We start from the raw sequence: 9,911 nt of genomic DNA on the forward strand, positions 1-9,911 counted from the left end.
TAGGATCTTATTACATAAAACAGAAAACTCTTTTCCAGTCTGAGGTGATTTAAGCTTTGTGATATGATGCATTAGGCTAACACCGAGTCTGATTTTGCATCCAAAAACCGTTTTGTAAAAGGTTGTGGTGTTTAACACTCATTGAAAATCAATGACACGATTTTCTGCACCTGGACTTGTGTAGCTCCGACTTGGATAGACCCCAAGTCTATTTTATTTGGACTACGCAGCAATTCAGCAGCAATTTCCTGGGTATGACAGGAAAAGATGTGCCGTCACAAAACAAAACACATCCAATTTTGGTGGAAATAAAAATATATTCTGTCAGTAACAAGGGAAAACAGTCAAGTTTAGAGTCGCACAGCACATACATAATAGACTGGGCAGATTCAGGCATAAAAAGAATAAATGAAACAAGTGGCACAGAGACAGAAATTGGGAAAAAATATGCACAGATCATGATCTCTATATGCACTGCAGTCAGTCTGACATGGAAAAAAATGGATCGGAGAATAAAAAGAAATGTGATCGGGGCTTTAGACTGCAAGTAGCAATCAGAAGGTGGGAATCAAAGTGGTCATAAAAAGATGAACTTGGTCAGCAACAATACTCAGGTAGTCTTTAGTGTTTGAATTATGCTGAATCTATATTAAGAGGCCATCTGACACCAAGGATAGAACAGATTGAAAGTTATTGAAAAGAATGTACAGAAGTACCTAAATGTGCAGTACATTTTGATTTCTATGCAACTTTTTCACCCTCTTGCATTATTGTCCCTCTCCCTTTTTTGATATCACTTCATTCCTCGGGTGACCCAGTTTGGGCCAAGATTTATCATCTGACAAATGGTTTCAGAGTTAACTGTACTGCATTGGTTTATGTGTTAGTTTGCTTACAGTTTTGATTTAATTGCAAAGCAACCTAATGAAAGATCCCTAAAAAAAAGGAAAAGTCATCACTATTACAGCTTAAAACTTGGGTTTAAAATATATTGCAGATACAGTTCAATAAGCATTATCCTGGAATTGCATCTCTAGAAATGATTCTGAATTTCTTAAGGATCATTTAGATGCAACTTTGCTAACATATACAGTACAGTATTTGCAGCCAGATGTTTAGGGTCCCTTCTTGAGGTGAAATCCTTATTCTTTTTGACTGTGAATTATTCTAACATATCTATTTTTAATTTGGAATCCTTTTGCAACCAAACCTTTATGCATTTTAAAGACAACAGCTAAGATCATATATATTTAAATTCCGCTTCTTTATTTACATAAGGAGGTATTTATATTACTAAATATCTTGTAGTAACCACATTTAGTTATATACTTTAAATGTGTCCATGCTGCAAATGAAAAAAAATCTGCCCAGTTTCTGGAGTTTTTAATCATCATTAATTCTGTTTTATTATTTAGTCAATATATAAAACATTCTTATCATGACTATGACATTATAATGATAAAAAATAAAATAAAACCCATTATTATTAGACAGTATTCGTTAACATTTGGTAACTGCTAGTGCTGCACCAATACCGATACCAGTATCGGGCGGGGCCCCAATCCAGCAATAAAATGGTGGTATCCAGGCTCGGACTGGGAAGTTTTTTTTGCCCTGGCATTTTTCCAACAATATGAATACACATTGTGGATTAACCGATCTATCTTCAAGCATCACATGACAACCATCACCAAGACTTCTATAATGCGGTTTTACTGGCTTTGGTTAATAACATTGACGCATCAGTGACTGCTGCTGCGTAACGTGAGCGCGACTCACCAAATCAGCAGGGTTTCCAGATGTCATTGAGTCATGTTTTCCAGCCCAAAAAATTTTCATAAACCACCTGGATATATGAGATCTCGCCCAATTTGAACCTACTGTAAGTCTATTGATCTCTAAGGCCAAAAATCTAAAGAAAAACATTTCTTACCCATAGACGGCCATCCTAAACTGCCAGATTGGGAAACATCCCAACCTGGCAACAATACACATAAGACAGGAAACGTTAGCCTTTAGATGCAAAACCCCATCATGCACCACAACATATTTTGCCAAATATTAGAACATAAATTTGCCAAATATAAGAAGAACATCGTAGTTTGGTTTAAAGAGAGCATAATAGTTTTATTATAATTCAGTTGGTTGTAAGGATTTTAAATTTTGAAGAAATAGAAATATAACACCATATGTCAACCGTCACAAGGATGTGCATGACAAGGAAAGGCTATATATACTGCCTGCATCATTCAGGTAATTAACATTGTATTACTTCTTGAGCTCCTTGAGTTATTCACGGTCACAGGTAGGTGCTTCGGCCGGAGAGTAAGTGTTGGGACCGGTATGATTTAAGGTGGGCCGGACCTCGAATGCTGAAATTGGGACCGGCCCACCCGACAAATGCTCGGTATCATAGATTACCAGTCCGAGCCTGTCGGTATCGACGAGTACCAACAAATAGGGCATCATTACCATTTTGAGAGCCAAAAGTTTATTTATTCAACTATTGTCACCCATTCCAGGTAGGCAATAAAAAGTTCTAACGGATTCACTTTGTATTAGTCTTTTTCCTGCTTCACAAAGGTAGGCAGCAGCTTGACAAAGCCATGATGGTGATTATTTCACATACAAGTACTATGCAGCTCTTCATATATACACACACACATCAATTCCAAACAGATGGTATCAGTATAATAACGGTCAATACTGTATAGCCCGCTATCAGTATCGTGGCCGAAAAATGCCATTGGCGCAACACTAGTAACTAGCTTTTATTTATATGTCCATAAAGGCTAACCTGTAATGGTTATGTAAATGGTTATATGTCCCTTAGCAAACTGTCCCTCAACAATAACCTTTATAGACATTATCTGTCTGGAAAAATGTGTGGCATAATTTGTTTAACCAACTCACCAAGCTTACAGTTTTTCCATTTTCTAAAACAGTGCGCATAAAACCCCTGATCACTTTTGAGGTTTGTAGTTATTTGCAAGTGAAAGCTGAGGCTGTTCTTTCACAACAGTTTTTCTTCATAGCTGAAGTTGAAGGTTTGTGTGTGTGGGAGTTTTTGGCGTGGCTAATTCTTGATGCGCTTTGGCACAGTTTACAATCAAACTGTTGCTCAGGCTCTGAGCAGATACCTCAGCCTTTTAAAAGGAAACCCACAAACATCCAAACGTATGAGCATTAGTTGATGTTTTGATGAGCATGGCCTTGGCTATAGGAGAAAAACTGCTTAATCATAGTTTGTTAAACTAATTAAAATGCCAATGAAAAACTGACTGCTGCTTGAAAAACAGTTCCCACTGTAGACAGATACACAGTACAGCCTTTAAAGCAAATGTTTCTCCAAAGACATTTATCCCCTCACACATTACTTGTGTTCTAATTTGATGCCAAGCAACATTTCAAATGCTCAACAAAATTATTATCTTAGTAAACAAAACAGTGTCTTTTATTTATAAAGGCTTTAAGACTCTAGAAAGTCACCATAAGAGCTATTATCAACAGATGGATAAAACATGGAACAGTGTTTGCCGGGAGGGTCCATTAACGACTCACCCAGGAGATCAAAAAAGAGCCCAGAACATCTGAAGAACTACAGACTTTATTTACTATTAAATAAATAGTAAACCTTGATAAGGTCAAGTGCTAATGATTTCACATCAGGAAAGAGATTAGGGATGTTTTGTATTAATGGAGCGCTCACCTGATGTGGCTAAAAACAACAGCTGAACAAGAAAATATAAAGGACTGTCTAAAAAATATATATATATATATCTACAGATAGATGATTAGATAGATAGATAGATAGATAGATAGATAGATAGATAGATAGATAGATAGATAGATAGATAGATAGATAGATAGATAGATAGATAGATAGATAGATAGATAGATAGATAGATGTAAATAAGTTTGTTGGCCCACAATGGGGAAATTCATTCTGCATTTAACCCATACCCTTGGGGAGCAGTGGGCTGCGACTGTGTGGCGACCCTGAGCAGTAGTATTGGGTTAAGGGTTTTGCCCAGGATACCAAAAGTGCAGGCTGTATGTTACTTGCAATCTTCTCAGAGCGCAAGCGCACTGCTCTAACCCACTAGGCCAATACTACCCAAATACAAGACTATAGACGTGAAACTCCACAGGTTCTGTTAAAAAAAAGCTCTACCTTTATTTCTAGAAACTGAAACTATAGAAAATATCTATAAGGACCTGGATAAACAAAGGGATAGAATGAAGCAGACCCCCAAATGTAATAGGATATGCAATGAACTAACTTAAAACCCAAATTCTTCTTAAAGGACTCATAACGTCGTGTCTTAAACAATTCTTCTAAAACTGTCATTAAATTCATGTGTAATAATTTTTTTAGAAAAAAAAAATCATACCCCTTTCTTTTCTCACAAGGGTATGGATGAGAATTTTCTGTGTGTGTATTCGCATTCATGTGGATAACCAACATTAGCAGTTTTCCAACAGGTAAAAGCTAAGCAAGCAGCATTACTTACTGACTGCCTGCAGATCAGTCCCTGATGTTACAATCGCTCCTTTTACTGAAGTGGAAACCTGTGTGGAGATAGTAAGGCAGGCAAATATTAGCACATTTCCAGCATATACATCAGTGCAGACGAAGGGCCAAAACTGTGCTCTCCACAACAGAATGCTCTTTTCTTATTTGAACAAACCCACACAATAACATCCAAGCGACTATCATGCACCAGATTCTCCTGCAGGCATTTCAGAGCACATAGTATTTTTGTCAGACAATGGTGCAGGTTAATAATTAAGAACATGGTATATTGAGCAATAATGATTTAGAAAATGTCATTTAAACAGATGTTATAATCCTCAGAGAGGAAAACTTTGAATGTGATGAATTAATCAAGAACTATCCAGGCTAGAGTGAATATAAAAACCCAAAAAAAAAAAAAACACAAAAGCATAATCTTTCTTTTTCAACATCAGTAATTTATTTAGGGCAGAGATTTTCATTAATCTTGGCAAAAAAAATAACAATACAATCTGTTTTTAGAGAGCCGAGCTGGAATTCTAATCACTGTTCTTAAGGATCTGAGAGACCTGCCATAAACAATGACACCATGAATATCTGCTTTCTACTAGAAAAAAAACAGTGGCGAAACTATAATATTTACATTTCTATTTATAAAACCCCCTTTATTTTCCCCAATAGGCCTAAATAATTAATACCAAATGATTTATTTTCCATAATAAATCATTAATAAACATCCTTTGAATATTTTAAAACTCAGTTTTTAATTTTATAATGCTTTTGGTTGTTTGATATTTACAAACATATTATAAACAGGGTAAAAAGAAAAGCATTGGGGGAAAAAATGTGTAAATACTTGATTATTACTGTTTGTTGAAGTGTGAGGAGAAATCTTAAAGCGCTGAGTCACTGAATGGGAGCAGTAACATGCTGCAGTTCTACTGCGCTCCACTGATCTGCTGGAGCTTCGTTCCCCCCTGGTAAAAACGAACAAAAGCTGAAATTTGATATACAGTGGAAAACAAAATAAACAAACTCCTATCAGCACTGCCCTCCTGTGGTCTAAGACGAGTGAAACACTGCAGCACCCTCCCCAGCTCTGCAAACACAGGCATGCCGCAGGCAAGCGAGGGCATCTAATTTCCCAACTGCTGCTGACTTTGTTTGATTCGCTTCATTCCTGATGTCAGATGGCATTCCTCAACTATATTGCTGAGACACTGTAATGCGTGTGTCAGAGACGGGGAGACAGAAGAGGTTTGACCGGCTAATCAACCTAAATCCCTCATTCTATACTTGGCAAGGCATCAACTTTTTGGGCTTTTTTCCCCCAATTGGTTCTGCAGCTCACACTAGCACATTCACACAAACCACAGACACACGCTATGGCATACCACTAAAAGGGTAATACTCTGTAAAGGAAGGGCCTGACCCTGCATCCTGTACTGCAAGCTGTTACCTTCCAGTCATGCGGATACTAGATAGATAGATAGATAGATAGATAGATAGATAGATAGATAGATAGATAGATAGATAGATAGATAGATAGATAGATAGATAGATAGATAGATGATAGATAGATAGAACAGGATGTACCGTTGTCTCTTTTTCTCCTCCCTCCTACTGCACCTTTGTGGGTGTGTTTCAGTAGTTTGTCTCCAATGCCTGCAGGGAATACTTTTCATTGCAAAATTTCTGATTTCCTGAATGCACCTCACAGACAAACACAGCTGCCCACTGTACCATTAGTAGAAATCCTTGTAGACACAGGTGGATGCTGCTTGACGAAAAGTGAGGAAGAATTCAGGAGTGGAGCAAAGCAGAACTGTGGCAGGTTGCGAAACTCGGACTTAGACAGACGGATGAAAGGGATGATGGAGACACACGTGCGGATCGGAGAGAAGAGAGAAGTCCTCCTCTGTAGAGTTTCCTGGTATTCATAGACAGCTGTAGAGAGGTGAGTTAAAGTTTTCCTTGAACTCTATATATTTGTTTCAAAAGAATAAACTGTAACATAAACTGGAAATTTCCTTGTTTGAAAGTCAAAATTAAATGGGATATTCAGGGAAAAATACAGAAGTTCAGCAATCAATGGAAAAGATTAGGTTTTGTCTTAACAAAACGTTTTCTATCTGTTTTGTTTTCACACTAATACATTTTTAGATAATCAACTAACGTTCAGAGATAACCTGAAGAATATTTTTAGACAAAATAGTTATTAAAACTAAGCTTGTCCTTTAAATGAGCATTTGCCTCTTGAAGCTTTAGGCTTCTACATCACTGAGGACGAAATTTGGTCCACTTTTCTTGTCAGAGTTTTTTAAGCCACAGTTTAATCTTTTATCACCCATGTTTTAACATTTGTTCATTAATACGGTAATTTGTTGGTTTGCTTTGGATTGTTCTTGTGAATATGCCAATAGTTGGGCCAAGTCATTTCTTTCCAAGTAAGTAGAGTAGGTCTGTCTGCAGCTATTAACTCATACAACTTACTAAAAGAACCCCATTGAGATACAATGTTTAATGTCCCTTTGACATTAATAAAGTATTCCTGATAAAACTAAGATAAATTGAAATTAAATTGTATATCCCAAGCCTTAATATTCAAGTCTCCATTGGAGTCAAAAGTCATGACACTAACAAGTTCCAAGGAAAGTCAAAGTCCTCCATGTTAAATTTAAAGTCAATATAAAGAGCTGTCCATTAAACATTAATGACATGAGGAAACAAATGATACAGATCAATATTTTTTTTTACTTTAATTTTAAATCTGATTTAGAACCACCCTCCAAACTCAGAATCAGGTTTACTGGTCTGGATTTGTGTTTACATATGAAAATATAAACTATAGAGATCAGAGATAAAGATATGGTAGTAAACCATATCTTTATCTCTGGTAGCCAACTTATTTTATATTGAAATATGATGAGCTGATACATTCTGACATAACATAAATATAGGAGCCATTTTTTGGATGGGGGACTGGTGTATAATGTCAGTGTTACCAAACTTTAGCAAAACTTACAGCAAAATATGAGAAATAAATAGCAAAGATTACGGATTTATCCAACTGCCCTCAAGCAGCCAACACAAGATGGAATGCAAATCGCAAATTATCTTGTTAATGATGTTAGGGAACTGTAATTAAGGCTTGTTATACTCAGTATCCTGGAGAAATGCCTTGGGTAGCAGTTTGGATAGCCACATTATATTCTACCCTGGTTGACCATTCCCTTAGAAGTAAAGAGAGATGTGCCCGCCACACCATGACACTGGCCGGGCGCCAATACAATATTTCGCCAATAGCTGGTATCCGTTATCAGTAAAGATGTGTTTGCCTAAATTGCATTAAGATTGTGGTAATCTTACTAAACAACGACAAAGGCCAGTGCTCACCAAAGACCCCCAAAGGGAGACTATACAGAGCAGCTACCTCTTCCAGGGTGGGATCAGTTCAGGAAAACTGGGATAACTGAGCGAATTGAACCCAAAACTAGCCGTGTAAGACTGAAGATTTAGCTTTAGCTGAACTAGACAGATTTTCCAGACCAGCTAAATCTGCAGACAAATGCAAACCCAGTAAAAGGAAACCAGCCTCTAGACCCCTACTATCTACCTGGACATATCTCAGACCTTGCACTTGCCCATCCATTGGCCCACAATCCAAGTCCACTACAACCTATTTTCTGATTGTTAAAGTGTATTAAAGTGGTTAAGTGTATTAAAGCCCCCAGGGGCACTTTTATATTGTCAAGGTTCAATTTCCAGATGCTAATCTATAGAGAAAATATCTTCTGTTGAGCGGGCACTTAATACATCCATATTCTATGAAAACCATGAGTTGATCTAAGAGAAGAACTGTCTGAAAGGATGTTTTGTTCCCCAATATACCTTCATTTCCGCAAATGAGGTTAACAACTTCCCAGTAAGCTGTAAAAATCATCATATGATGAAGAGAAGTTGACAGTCTGCTTGTTTAAACATCTCTCCGAGGTTACCTTGTCTGGTAACAAATATCAATTTCAGACAAATTTGCACAAATCTGTGGCAATAACAAATGTGGCATCTATTTGTATTCAGTACCCCTTCATGCTAATGCGTCTAAAATAATTTATTACAACTGTCTACAGAGGTGGGCTAATTAATAAAAGGAAACATGTTTCTGGTGTTTAATCTCAGTATAAATCTACAGTAGCTGTATATTTATTTATTTAGAAAATAACCCAAAGAGGAAAACAGCTAAGTCTTTCATTTCAAAATAGAAAGAGTAAAACACAATTGCAGACCTACCCTGACAGGGCAGTGCCTTGCATGGTACGCATTACTCTGGAGGAGCAGCATAGATTCACAAAAAACATTAGTCATGCTCTACAGAGTTCTGGCCTTAATTCAAACTGGCAACAGAAAAACTCATAGATGACAAATGTCACAAGAAGCCTGCTTTGCTTTTACCACCTACAAGGTAAAGAAAATTGCATAGCCACATGAGGAAGCAGGCGCTCTTGTCAGATGAGACCAAGCTTGAGTATTTTGGCTTGTATGCAAACTGCAGTTTGGCAAAACACTTTACCCTGAGCCACCATTCCTATGATAAAACATTGTGAGGGCAACATAATGCTGCAGATGCCTTTCTTTAGCATAGAAGTTGGTCAAAGTAGATGGATGGGGTATAATAAAGGGATACCCTAGAAGAAAACAGGTTTTAGGCCCTAAAAGACTTCAGTTTGAGCTAAATGTCCACCTTCCAACTTGACATTGTCAAAGCTTCAGCAAGATTTCTATTGGTTAATCATTTTGAAATACAATTCTGCATCTCCTTTCACCGCACAGCTAAGCACAACTTTGTGCTGGTCCATTCCCTTTAATCAATTTTTCTTTACAGCAGTCACATTGTAACCAGAGATTGTTGCACAATTATTATCTTCTTCTTTAATACCTAGAATCCATATTATATCATCACATACATGTGTGAACTGAGATGCATTTAGCAGCCTAACAGCACTAGAACAAAAACGTATGTCTGTGAATGGTGTGAATGTGGTAACTTGTAACCCGACCCCCTGTGTCCCCTTCCCTGCCCTGAAGTCAATTTCCTCAGACGCACAAAAGCACGGATAATACTCATTCATTTGATCTTTCGAGCTGTGAAAGACGCTTCCCACCGCTGCTACTGTTACTGTAACCCGGTGTGACTAATTTCACAAACACAAACAGCAATGAAAGGAAGATCATTCTTGCTTAAAAAGAGGAAGTAGTTGATGGACATGGTTTGAATTATGCAAAAACACTGTTGATTTGAATATGTTTGCTAATATAACTGAGTGGTAGCCCTACTGTATGTGTTAAAAGGTCATTCTTTGATATGAAAACCGTGTGTTGTCATGTTTCTAGAAGA

Source organism: Cyprinodon tularosa, unplaced genomic scaffold (assembly GCF_016077235.1).
Source record: "Cyprinodon tularosa strain WSP-4 unplaced genomic scaffold, ASM1607723v1 ctg294, whole genome shotgun sequence".
Lineage (NCBI taxonomy): Eukaryota > Metazoa > Chordata > Actinopteri > Cyprinodontiformes > Cyprinodontidae > Cyprinodon > Cyprinodon tularosa.